Below are 13,387 nucleotides of genomic sequence, written 5' to 3'. Positions count from 1 at the left end.
CAAAACACTGTCCTCCAAATGCTGGCTGTGTGACTTCGCTCTGGTGCCCCTCACCATGCCTGCTGGCATGAGATGCCTCCTGTCTGAGGGCATGGAGCCTGACCACCAGCAACACAATGCCCTGCACCAAACCACCAAGCACCACCACCACCGAGCCAACCAGAGGTGACCCACGTGAGCCAAACAAGGCTAGGACGTGGCTAAGGAAGGTGAAGAATCCAAAGTAAGGTAGAACAAATAGGATTTGTAGTACAAGTCATTTTATGGCAGCATAGAAGAGCATAAGTAACACTAGCATTTAAAGCATTAAACAAGACAAAGCGGATGATAAGAAAGAGTTTAGCCATGAATTTTGGGACTTGGCTTTGCTCATTAGTGCAGAGACAGTCAGTGTCTTCAGATCTGGCTTAATTAGAACATGTGGCCTTTATCTCACTGCTTGCTTTTGCACCTTTCCAGTGATTACTCTACATAGACATTAGCTACATCCAATGGCAAGAGCACAAATAAGGTGTTTTTAAATGCACCAGGAAAGAATTGGGAATAACATACAGTAGTGACACCAGCAGCACCTACCTAAATAGTAAGCAGGCTTAATCCATCCAACTGAAAAAAATAGTAATTGGTTAATAAAAAAAAAAAAAAAGGTATGTGTTTTAGGCATGATATTCCTGTGACAGTCAAGTTTTCCCAAGTAGGTTCACCATGACCACACAGACTCTTTGGTTCTGAACACGCATACTCTTCAAGCTCTCACTTAAGCTTTAGGTGATCCCAAAGATTATCAGCCAGGTGTCAGGCTATGTGAATTATCTTTGGCTTCTACTCATTAATGGGAAACAAAGGCTTCAGGGTCAGTGAAGTAGACAACAGGAGGACTCATTGACCCATTTGGATGCATGCATATTGGTATTTGACACTTGACTACTTATAACAGATGCAAAAGCCAAAAAAAAAAAAGGAAAGCTTTAGGGATACTACAGTTCCTTTTAGTCACATACAATAAAAATGTGCCTAAAATACTAAATTTCTCAGATCAGCAATTAACATGATCAACATTTTTGCTGCAAGAAATCATTTCTTTCCACGGGAGAAAAAAATAAAATATTCTTAGCTAAAGGGAAGAAATTCTTTCTCTATTATGCGTCTCCTCTGCCAGCTTAACTATAAAGGGACAGAATTAAGACTTCAAGTCTTGGATTATCAACAATGCTTGGTATTTATGGAGCCTTTCAATATGTTTAATTCTGTAGTAAGTCTGTGTGTAAAATACTGTGATAAATCCTTTGCTGATGTAAATTTTCATCACTTCATTAATTCCATGTTAAAAAAGGATTGGCTGATTTTCACTGAGGAGAATGACTGGTCATATACTTAGCTGGTGGAAAGCTGGTAGGTCAATTGTAGGAAATTTGTCATGCCAGATAATAATATTGGAGAAGTAAGAAAGGCAGAGAAAAGCATTTTGCACCTCTAGTGACACTCCAACTGGTTTGATCTGTAATTTAATTAATTTATAATAGCAGAGAATCTAATTTTTTTGCACTCTGGAAAGCAGATGTATATATATAATATATTTCAAGCATCACATCTGAGACTTAAAGAAATAAAAAGTCAATGTTTTCAAGTGGGGAAAATATCTATCATCAGTAAAGAAAAATATTTACACTAATTTTCTTCATATTTTCCAACCCACATTTGGGCAAATCAAATCACATGATGCTTTGGCTCTGTAGAAACCTTCTCTCCCAAATATAAGAGCAAAGGTTCCCGTTGGAAAAGCCATTTGAAAGCGAGCCACAGCCACTTCAGGACTGTGGAGTTGTTCTGCACAGGAGCCCCACAGATGCAGGGCCAAACACCTCAGCCAAATATTTTAGCCTCAGTACAGGCTTTTGAAGATGTCAAGTCAGAACTTCAGTATGTGTGCACCTGCCTTTACTACGCAGTAAAGCCAAGGAAATCTCATTACTGCCGTAGAATCTAGATATCCTCATCACAGGCAAGTTTTAGTTATATGGAAAGAGAACAAAAAAAATGTATAAAATAAATCAACCTCATTTGGAAGACTTTACATGTACTAAATTTCTTATTTCCACAGAGGAAAGGGAATTTTTTATTCAAAAAGAGAAAGGTTTTGTATACAAATATTACTCCTGCACCAGCCAAATCAAAAGGAGTTGCTTCTATTTAGAGGGAGAGTGTCATGCCTTCGAGGAGCAGTGCTATGTCAGGGACAGGAAGGGACTGATCAGTGTCACATCAGAGACAGTAAGTTCTACAGCATATTCTGGAAACAATAAATTTGCATGTGCAGTGCAGGTACGTGTTCAACCATTAACACACAGTAAGGCAGCGCTCAGTCAACATCAACTGCTGCTCTCACACAATATAGTCCTGCCCTTTCTGCACACCTCAAGAATATAAACTACCACAAAACCAGAGCTATGTGTTGTTACTACATGGGAAAGAAGCTGCTGAAGTACTGAGGATTAAATTATTCATTTTGACAAACACTCACAAACCCACGATTGTATGTACCATTGCGATATGGAGAATTCTCTTTCCTCCTTGCAGACCAGGAGGCAAAGTCAGTGTCATACAAGCATGAAGCTTAATATCTGCTTTGACCAGCTTGTCAGCTATTTACATCCAAGGCTATGATTATTACCATTGGCTATTTAAGAATATGCTATTTTTTCCCACATCTGTTACAAATGTCTATGGCAAGCATTTAGCTCTTGCCGGGAATCATAGAATATCCCAAATTGGAAAGGACCCACAAGGATCATCCAGTCCAACTCCTGGGTCCTCAAAGGACCACCCAAAAATCAGACTATGTGTCTGAGAGCATTGTCCAAATTCTTCTTGAACTCTGTCATGCTCAGTGCTGTGACCACCACCCTGGAGAGCCTGTCCCAGTGCCCGACCACCTCTGGGTGCAGAACCTTTCCCTAACCCCCAGCCTGACCCTTCCCTGTCCAAGCTCCATGCTGTTCCCTCGGGTCCTGTTGCTGTCCCCAGAGAGCAGAGATGAGAAGTTCCAGAAGTTTAAGCTCCAGAAGTTTAAGGCGCAGCCTCTGCTGGTCTTGGTGACGTGAGATGCACCCTCCACATCACCATTGAGAGGTTTCCAGCCCAACAGCGCCTGGTTCAGACCTCCAGCATCCCACAGACCAAACCACCCCACCCAGAAATCTTTGAATCAAGCGCGTCATTTCTCAGTTTGCGCAAACACGTGCGCACGAACAGGCAGAGGAACACCAGGGAGGTTAACATCTCCCTTCGCACATGCTCAGCCAGCCAGAAGGACTGACACAGGCTTGCGTCACTGCAGGAAACAAGCAGCGGCTTGGACCACAACAGACGCTCACAGTCTGGCATCCCTTTGGAGCTCTTGTGACTTCTTGTCCTCCCCACAAGACAAGAGCCCCCTCTTTGTGTTTGTCTGCCCTGCGTGGCAATGGGGGCCTGAGGCCTCGTTCAGAGGTTTGACATCAGCAACATGAGTGCAAAATAAAGCAAGAGCTGGCTGCTCTCCAAGGATTCATCTCGCTGATGTCTCAGCTGTGCCAGTTGGAGTTAGTTATCGAGGACAAGCCACAGGAACTACCATGAATGCCGACAGGACTGGAAACGTCTTATATGGAGTAAACAGGAACTGCAGAGCCTTGGCTGGACCCATTTGATCTTTGTGGTGTGGGAGAAGACATGGTGCAGTTTGCTTGGGCATGGTCTTCCTCTTCTTCAGCCCAGGAGGCAACGCTCAGGGACTGCTAATGCAATGAGTAAAAAGTGAAGCATTTCCAAAAAAAAAAATAATCAGAAATCAGAAAGATTTGCTGTCTTTCTTCAAACTGTGTGTGTTTCTTTCCACCTGTTTCATCTCTAACCTAGACCAAGTCTTCCCTTCTTAGCCTGCCCCTCCATGCGCAAGGTCAGCACCCTAGGTTTGGGGCTCACTTCCACTTCTGAAACTGCTACAGTTGTGATAACTAACCCAACAGCACTCTAGAGAAGAGGAGATCCTGCAAACTATGGGATCAGTCATGTTTTTGGATCTCGAACCCACCTTAACCCCATCTCTGAGAGCTGCCAGCTACTAGGTACGCAAACAGCTTCTTGGGACGAATCATCAGGAGGCTGCAGGTTTGCCTGTGGTGGGACAGTTCCCTGCCTGGCACACAAAGATGCTGAAAGTTCAGTCTGACTCGCCACTGAAGAGGCAATTAATACAAGCAGGACCATATATTCTCTGTAACCTCCCTTAAGCCACGTTCATGTGTCCTTGGTGGAAATATTCCCAGCATAGATAAGAAATTTTTAAGTTTCTTTGTATCCTGTTCACTGCAGCATCAACAAGCTGCAAGGAGACAACGAGCCCAAACGTGGTGGGCAAGACACAGCACTCAGCTTGTGCAGCCTTTCTTCAGGCCTCCAAGCACGTGCCCTGCAGACCCTGACATACTCGTGTGCACAAAGCATCACCAGGGATCACAGGACGACATGAAACAGGAACGTGCTGACCTTCTGGATGCTTTAAACTCCAGGCAGCACCAGAGAGAAAACATATTAGTCAATAATATGATCTTCTTGGGAGACTTAAGATGAAAAAGAGTAAAATGCACCATTTAAGCCTGACAGTTGTTACCAAACCCACACATCTCTCCTTACCTCCCTGCCATTGATTTATGAATCAGATGCCTCGTCCTCGGACAGGCGCACACATGTTTCACATTGACACAGGTTTTCTTTCCCACACATCTCTGCTGTGGAAGGTGACCATTTGAACCCATTAATTTACCATACAAAGTGAGCGTGTTCTCCCTTCTGGTGCCCTGCAAAGCTCAAGTTAAGGGCAGGAGAGTAGAAAAGGCTCTTGGTTTGGAGGAAGGACAGGAGGAGGGAAGAAAGCACGCCAAAAGGCTATACTTTAACCCAGAACAACTCGCCTTCCCTTCGGCCACAACATGTGGTGTACACATGATTTGGATGCAGCAAAACAGCTCATTATTTCACACAAACCAAACTGAGGATGCCTGTGGCTCTGATGGGTCCCCAAGTCAACCTGAGCATGGGGGTGCAACTTGCTGCAGCTTTTCCCTACCAGAAACACCTGGAGGGCCTCCAAGCTCCCACACTTTGCTTTGCTGTGCCACAGACTCCAAAATCTTGAAGGTAAAGTGGCTCAGATCAACTAGGTGAGAGAGGCCAAAGACAAATTTCCCCTGGCTTCAGCCCTCTTCCTTCATCTCCTGTCTCCATCACCCAAGTACCCTCAGAAGGTCCTACCTGTGGGACACTGGCAGACTGAGAGGAGCAAATCAGGCTACTTTGTTCTCCACTCTAAGAGCACATATTTTGGTATGAAAAAGGCAAAAATTTGTGATGGTGGTGAGGTGAAATGCAGCTTCACGGGTAAAGGACAAGTGCTGGCTTCCAGAACACCACTGCTCCCTGCTCCACTTCTCCATGTCAAAACCCCATTTGTGCTCTATCACCACAGTGCCTGGTCCCACATGAAATATTTTTACTCATATGGGAGGCTAAAGGACAGTCATGGCTCATTCATAATGTCCTCTCTTCTTCCCAGAGAAGTCAGTGAAAAAGAGGGAAATTTGCACCAACTTCAGACTTACCCTCAGACCTCACTGATGTTAGAGGCAGGGAATGACTGTGCCTGTGGCCAGAGAAGAAATGGAGGGGAGGAAGCAGCGAAAAATAATTGGTGGGTGGATGCCTTTAAGGAAATACATGCATGGTTAAAAGCAATTTCATGGCCAATATATAAATTTTTCCAAGAACTTCAGAGGAGAAGATATGTTCATGATGAGCCAAGGAAAGAGGGGAAAAAAATAAATATATTCACGTGTCTTTGTTAAAGCCCCTAAAATGAGCAAAAAATCCTTCCAGGGAACTTTGGGGTTCTTTGTAACATTTCACAGAGCAGCATCTGCCACCCCAAATTGTGGTGGAAATTAATAACATGAAGATGTTCAGTGCTCTCCAATCCCACTGACAGCCCTCTGCAACTGCCTGCAAACCAGGCCCATAATTAGCAGCCATACGCTGTGGATGGAAAAAATCCCCGCCAACTATTACTAGAATGCAGTAACGTTACTTCCAAGGGATTTTGAGATACATCCAGAGCGAGGGAGACCTGACTCATTTCTTGTATTCCGTTTTTGGCAGGAGGAAATGGGGAAAAGGGCTTAGACTCAAAGTGCCAAGTACCAAAAGAAAATGATAAACCTGTTGTGCAGAAGTTGGACACAGCAGGTCACTCACTATGGGGCATGTGGGGAAATCATTTGTGTCCCTTCCTCACCACTTCCCAATGCCAAAAACCTCAACCGATGTAAATTATCCTTCCTCCTTTGACTTCAGTGGCATCGTGCCAGTTTGCAGCAGCTGAGGATGTGACACAACCATTTTCACTCTCTGCAAATGTCGACGAAGTTATGCAAAAATTCAATGAAAAGCATCTGAAAAATAACCAATTTTGAACTATGTCCTATTTGGGGAATTTATTTTAAAACTCCACATAAGAATTTGAGGTCTGACATCCTGCTGGGATAATGTGGCCGATGGCATTGCTTTTTACATGAGCCCATAAAAGAGCCTTTTTAAATCTTTTCTTCTCCTGACCTTGTGTTTAAGGTATTACAGGGGTGGGTGATAAACAGGCAAATAAATTGTTACAGCCAACAAGCAAAGGACCGTCACCACCACGCCGCTGCCGAGCTTGGGTGTTATCTCAGGCAATCAAAACTTTAAAGGGAAGGAGCCAGCTGCAACAAAACTACAGGCTGTGAGAGCCGCCCGTGTCCTTGTGCCCATATGGCTGCAGCATGCAGGGAGGGGAACGCCTGCAGCCGCTGCCACCAGCCCACACGGGGCCAAGCCTCCCGGCACAGCCCTGTGTTAGCAGGAAAGAAATGTGCCTGAGATCCTTTAGGACTCCTGGGAGACCCCTGTTAGCACAGGGTGGGCTGGAAGAGCTGCTGACCCCATCCTTCTCACATCCCACGGCCACCCATTGTTCTAAAGCTGAGATGCTCTTGAAGCAATGGTGCCAGAAATACCCTTATAAACCAGAATTATTCAATACCTGAGTTATGTAAGGAAATCACGTTGGAGAATTCAGTGGCAAGGACCTCATCTAAACACCCCTGAATGCCGCTGGCCCTTGCTGTGCTGCAGCAGTACCTCCAGAGGTGTCTCTGCAACTCCACAGCCAGTTAAATGGCACATTCCTGGAGCTGCTCTAAAAGCCTGGCTTTGTAAAATTTTCCTTATAAAGCACAAATTATAGGGACATAAAATTGTCTTTCAGTGAACAGCCAAAGGCTGATAAACTAACAACACCTGGTTCTCTCCCCTGATATCCCATTGATGCAACCCCTTTAACCACCTGCAAGGGAACACAGTCTCCTGGTTATCCACAGTTTTGGATCCTTTCACTGGAAGCAGAGCTAATGAAATATAGCAAGCTGCCCAGGGACAGGACACAGGCACTGGTTTAACACCACAAATCACCCTTCTCCTGCTGCCCCACCAGTCTGCTCTGCTCTGCTCCCTGCAGCCTCCAAGGGCCAAAGGAATTCCTGCTTTGGTGACAAAGCCAACAGGAGGCACGAAGAGGTTTGATGCAATATCCAAGATAATGGTAGAAGTCCAAGGGAAATAAAACCTAGGAGCCCTGCCTTCCCGATATCTATGTAAAAAGCACTTCTGTTGTAAAGAGTCTTCTTTTATACTTTTGCAGCATTCACATATACCCGTGAAACAGTTCCAGGAAATGAAATGACATACGTAAATCATCATCATTTGTGTTTTTGTGATTAGGAACATGAGTGGCCCTTCCCTAACCTAGGAAAGGGTTGTAAGCCCTGACTTTGTACCTGTACATTCACTTGAAGCAAAAGTATCCATCCATCTATGTGTGCACACACCACTTACATAGAGGGGAACTGCTAATGCTCTATCTTCCCAAACATCTTGTGTCACCTTTTATTTTATTTTATGATTTTATTTTATTTTATTTTATTTATTCATTTTTTCTCCAACAGTGCAGGCTTCCTAGTGCCTAGTGCGTTTAGGATTCAGATCCTAAAGCAATTGTCAGCGAGCCACCATGGGAGCCAGCACCCATTTGTGGGTGAAGGATGCAAAGGGATGGCACCATCACAGCCGGGGGCGATAGGTCCTGAGTGACCCCCAGACAGGCAGGAGGTGGCTCACAGCACTGCTGAGGGGATGTTAATCCAATCCTAGCCCACAGTAAGAGCTGTGTCTATGTGCTCTCTGTGCCACTTTGCAATGCTGCAGACATCCTCCCTCCTTAAAGCAGCAATTTCTCTTCTCCGGGCTTTCTTGTACAGCATTTAATGTCAGTGCCAGGGCTCTTTCTCCAAAATGTCTGACAGAGCCACGATACTTGCCAGATATCTGAGGGAGCCACTGATTTCATATGGTAAATACACAGAAAAAGTCTTTAAGAATAATACTTAATTTCCTCACATCAGCTATATGATATCTCACCTACAAAACCTACACAGCTGGGGCAAAACTGCTGGGCACATGAGTTTTGTGCACAGAACCAAAACACCAAGGGGCAGCAAAATGTGGGATCTGGAGGCTGGGGAGGCTGCTCGAGCCCTGGGTTTTTGCCTCCAATCCAGAGCTCGAGTCCTCAGCCAGCAGATGCTTATTTAACTCATGTCAAGATCTTGGCAGGCAGTCTGACATTTTCAGAAGATAACTGCAGTTAATAGCACAGATCTACTTAATCACTTCAGTCAGGACAGAATGACCCAGTGTCATCTTCTGATCTGATTTATGAAATGATGGCATTGAATAGGATAAAGTAACTGGCTGCTACGGTGTTGATGACATGATGTTCCTGCAGTGCTCAAACACATGCTTTTGGGAAGAGGCATAGGGAGATCTAACAAGGTTGCAGAGACAGACGGTCACATCCTCCTCAAGGGCCCCAGCCTGGCACATTAAAATCCCAAGAAACAACATTTAGAAAGCTTTTTTTTTTTTTTTTTTTCTTCCCCACAAGGCAAAATTTGACTTTGAAAACTTGCATCACCACTCTAAGAGAAAACATGGAGGCAAAAATAAATAAATGGGGAGATGTAGGGATTATTTCCAGCCCTCCTTCCTTCTACAGCATCACCCCCACTGATAGTTAATAAACATGGTTGGCTCCTTACTGCAGTGCCTGTATGGTCACCTTCAGGCCTGCTCCTTCAAAGAAGTGACCTCAGAAGCTCTACCACAGGCTTTGGGGTCCCCCTCTTCCCCCTCTGAAGGGCTGAACAGGTCCAATCCCTAAACATCTTCTAAACCAGTAGTTTTCAACCTAGAACATATGGAACAAGCAGTGGTGGGCTAGGAGTAACTTAAATGGTGCCCATGAAATGCTTCATGTCAAAAAAAAAAAAAAAAAAAAAGTTTTTTTCATATGTCAACAGATGTTTTGTAATGCCTATGGAGAACATCAGTAACTCATCAATTGGCAGAAAAAGGTTGTGATTAAATTTTTGTCTTTGCTGTTGTACATTTTGTCATTGTACAAAGTTTGTGATCATAGCTTAGCACAAGAGTCCTGTTCTGGTGATTTCATTCACCTCCCAGAAATCATATACTGGTACAAATCAAGCTGTTCTGCAGATTTTTCCTCAAAAACTGATATGGTCCAATCATCTAAAGTCACAGCTCCACCGACTTCAGGGTATCCACTCCCTGCTGTTTGAAATTTTCACCATTGTTTTGTCACCTCCTTGGTCTTGCAAATACCTTACAAGTGATGTGTCAGTGTCATGAGTGTATACCATATACCTGTGCTGGTTTAAGTTTGTCCCTTCAGCACCAGGATTGATGTGACATCACTTGAAATATCTAAGGAATGACTCTGACCACATAGGTTCTCCCTGTAGGCACAGGGAGAGAGGTGCCTTCAGAAAGTCATTGATCTTGTCTGCCTAACTATCATATGATAGGATGAATCAGCATGGAGGAACATCTCTCTCTACGTCTCTCTACATAGAGAGCTTAGATGAGACTCCTGCTTTGACATAGTTGAGGGTAGATTTGATTAGCCCAACACTAAAAGACTTGCCAGAAATGAAGGTGTTTGGGGGAACCCATTACCCTTTAGGTACCTTCATCTTCATCTCTTCAACATCCAGTTTCTTCCTTTGCATATTGCAAAGTGCCAGTGTAGCCATCCTTGACTGCCCAAGAGCATGAGGAGCACAGGGAAAACTCTGTCCTGGTCAGGCTGCCTCCTCCCTTCCCTCTGCTCTGGCTGCCACCGCTGCTGGGCATGAATTCACTTTAATCCCAGCTGAGGCTGCACCTGGCCTTTTGTTGGCCAGAGCCAACCAGTGAGATGCAAGAGCTAAGAATGCACCCTGTCTTCCCAGCACACCATTTTGCAGAGATTTCCTCACACCTAGACTTTATGTTTGTTTGTTTGTTTGTGTGTTTTGTTTTGTTGCTGGTTTTTACCATGATTAATTTTTACTGTTTTTATTTTATTTATTTGTTTGTTTCTGAAAGATTCAATGTATTATTTCTAAACACACTCGTGATTTTGGGGACCATAATCACCAGGATGCTATCTAAGTGAAGTTTTGAATAATAAGGGTCATGTTATTTCAACCACTGACTATTACAGAAATGAAAGACAGATGTGGGGAAAAGTTCTTTAACTGCAGTCAAAATAATGCCCTAAAAACTAGAATGACTTTTTAGTGTTCGTGTTGCTGAATCTTTAGGTTTCGTATCATGGAAAACCATGTGATAAGGTCCCTGCACAAGATGCCAGGCATTTCCAGGCAAGCCATACAGACTGCAGTATCATTAATTTAATTTTCCACTACTCGACTCTTCTCCTGACTGAAAAATCAATGCTAATAAGGAGCTTTGGGAAAAGACTGTGTTGGTGCTTGATCTTGTATGGACTAATTTTAACCTGCTATCAAATGACTAAGTGGCTTTAAAGCACCTATAAACCCAACAAAGAGATTTTTAAACGTCTCTTTCCCAAACGGTGCTCTCTGCTGATGAAGACATCTAAATGCATGAGGATAGGTTTATGTGTGCTACCTCAGCCTCTCCGTCAGGAGCACTGGGGACAATGGCCAAAGTCCTGTGCTTTGGCTGCGCCATCCCCGGCGCTTGCGTGCAGGAAGGCACCAGGCGCTGCAGCTGGCAAAGAGCAATTTCAAGCAGTCAGAGACACTAATAGCATTCGAATTGGCTGTAGCTGGAAGAAAAGTGCGCCGTGCTATCTGCTCATTCGGATAAATTGCCTGCTAGAGCAATAACCGAAGCTGAAGAACAAGTGTGGTTTTAAGCAATAGCTAAGACGGGGTAAAAAACAACACCGCAAGTAGTCTTAATGTTGCTCTTGAGCATCCCCTCCAGCAGTGAGCCGTGGTGCCTGCCTCTGCTTTCAAGGTCTTTGGGGAGGCAGCCCAGGGGGTCACAAGGCACCCAGGAGACCATTCCCCACCTCTGGGAGCTGCAAGACAGAGCTTTGCTGAGTTACACAGCCTTTCCCCACCTTTTAGCAAACTTCCCATCAAAAATAGCCACGTGGCCACATTACCTTACTTTAAGTCATGCCACAATACCCATTCACTTGGGGACACTGAGTCATGTCCAGAAGACAACAGTTAGCTGAATTAGGGTATGACCTTTCCTGGGGAACTTTCTTCATTTCACAACTATTCTTCATTTGTTTCTTCTGTTCCACCCTGCATCCCAACATGTAGCCACTCTATTTCTGTTGATCTAAGCACCAGAACAGCAACCCTATTTCTTACTTTTTATACGGCTCCTAAAATTAAATCAAAGGTCCTGAGGTACCACTCGAATACAAATAAACACACAGACATTGTTAGCAGATTTTTAGAAAGACACAGCCAGCTTTGCTTGCTAAAGATGCACATGTTGGTATGATTAACATTGGAAAGTGTCTATGAATTTTTCGAGAAAATGCAAGGCTTCCAGTGGACAGCTTATTCACTGAATATTTACTGAACTTTCAAAGTCGGATTAAGTTTCCTTTTCTTTCTATTCAGCACCTTTGACCATGAAAAGAGGGATAGGAAAGGATGGATCCAGGTTTAAATATTCACTCAGCCTGGGAAGAGCTCAGATATTATTTCCCTCATTGCAAAATTGCCGCTTAACACCCAATTTCAATATTCCCTCCTGAACAGGGTAATTAATTTAAAATATTGACTGCTATTAGTACATATAAAAACAAACAAACAAACAAACAAAGGCAAAAACACATGGCTGTGGAATACAGCAGTTTATCCCGGCTAAACATCAATGCCTTACCATTGTGAAAAGAGTGAGGAGGAAACCAAACTCCACGACATCAATCCAGCTTTTAACATTGAGATCCCTACTGATAACATCACGGCAGGTAGTTTATCAGCAAGATTACTAACTCCTAACAGGGAGTCTATGGTGAGGTTATCATCCTGCCAGAACCCCTTTTCATTATCCCGGTGCCTCTCTTTCATCCAAGCAATAACAAGCCTGTCAGAGACCACTCCAAACCCCACAAGGCTAAGCCCAGAGGGGTGAGGGCTTCTCTGAAAGGGTCTGTACTGAGGGCTTGCCAGCTACCTTCTCCCTTGCATGTGAACCAGCATCATGCCATGCCTTGACTACAGCTTCCCTTCAATGAGGCAGCTCTCAGGTATCTGTTGAATAGTGCCGCAACCTCTGGCTCATACAGAAAACATGGCCATGGTCTTCTGTTGGTACCGTGTTCAGCAAAAGCATGGCATTTGGCTGTTCAGTTATCAGAAAAGCAGCTGCTGGGTGTGTGCATGGAGCTAGGCCATACACCCCCAGTCACACCAGGCGAGTCCAGCCCATCACACATCACCACATGCTGTCATCCTCATCTTAACCTGCCTCACCTCTGCTCCAAACATGGCCAGATCACCCACCAGAGACGCATCTGCCTCTGTGACGGCTCAACTCACCTGCTCCAGGCTGCATGAGCTCCCCAGTATGCTGTGCACAGGCCTTCCAAAATTCCACAGCTCCAATATTTCCATGGTTGTATCATCACTGGTTCTCTTGTCCGCACCCTGCAGGCCAACGCTCGCCGTTCTGCCCCAGAGATCAACCCTGAGTGCGTAAAAAGGAAAGGGAAGGCAATTGGGAAGGGGCTGCTCCAGACCAGATCTCGAACCCCAGCACCTGGGGTGGCCCTGGGCCAGCAGCACATCACAGCTGGCAGGTGGGCCCCAGCCTCGGGGTCTCCACCAGCACAGAGCCATAAGGCTGGAAAACAAACCCACGGCTAACAGCACAGCGCCAAAGCCTGTGCTCCTGCTGC

The 13,387-nt window shown here is 44.7% G+C and overlaps 1 long non-coding RNA gene across 4 annotated transcripts in view; it reads right to left on the bottom strand.

The window, feature by feature from the left end:
• LOC106019000 (uncharacterized) overlaps positions 1–13,387 on the bottom strand; it is a 236,403-nt gene extending 223,016 nt beyond the window's left edge. For all 4 annotated transcript variants that reach the window (XR_002404884.4, XR_011807337.1, XR_011807336.1 and 1 more), the window contains exon 1: positions 13,029–13,387. This is a non-coding gene — a long non-coding RNA (uncharacterized lncRNA). The remainder of the gene's footprint in view (positions 1–13,028) is intronic.

Source organism: Anas platyrhynchos, chromosome 2 (genome assembly GCF_047663525.1).
Source record: "Anas platyrhynchos isolate ZD024472 breed Pekin duck chromosome 2, IASCAAS_PekinDuck_T2T, whole genome shotgun sequence".
In the NCBI taxonomy this organism is placed as follows: domain Eukaryota; kingdom Metazoa; phylum Chordata; class Aves; order Anseriformes; family Anatidae; genus Anas; species Anas platyrhynchos.
The sequence above is the reverse complement of the archived record's forward strand: the minus strand, read 5'-3'. Positions and strand labels throughout refer to the sequence as shown.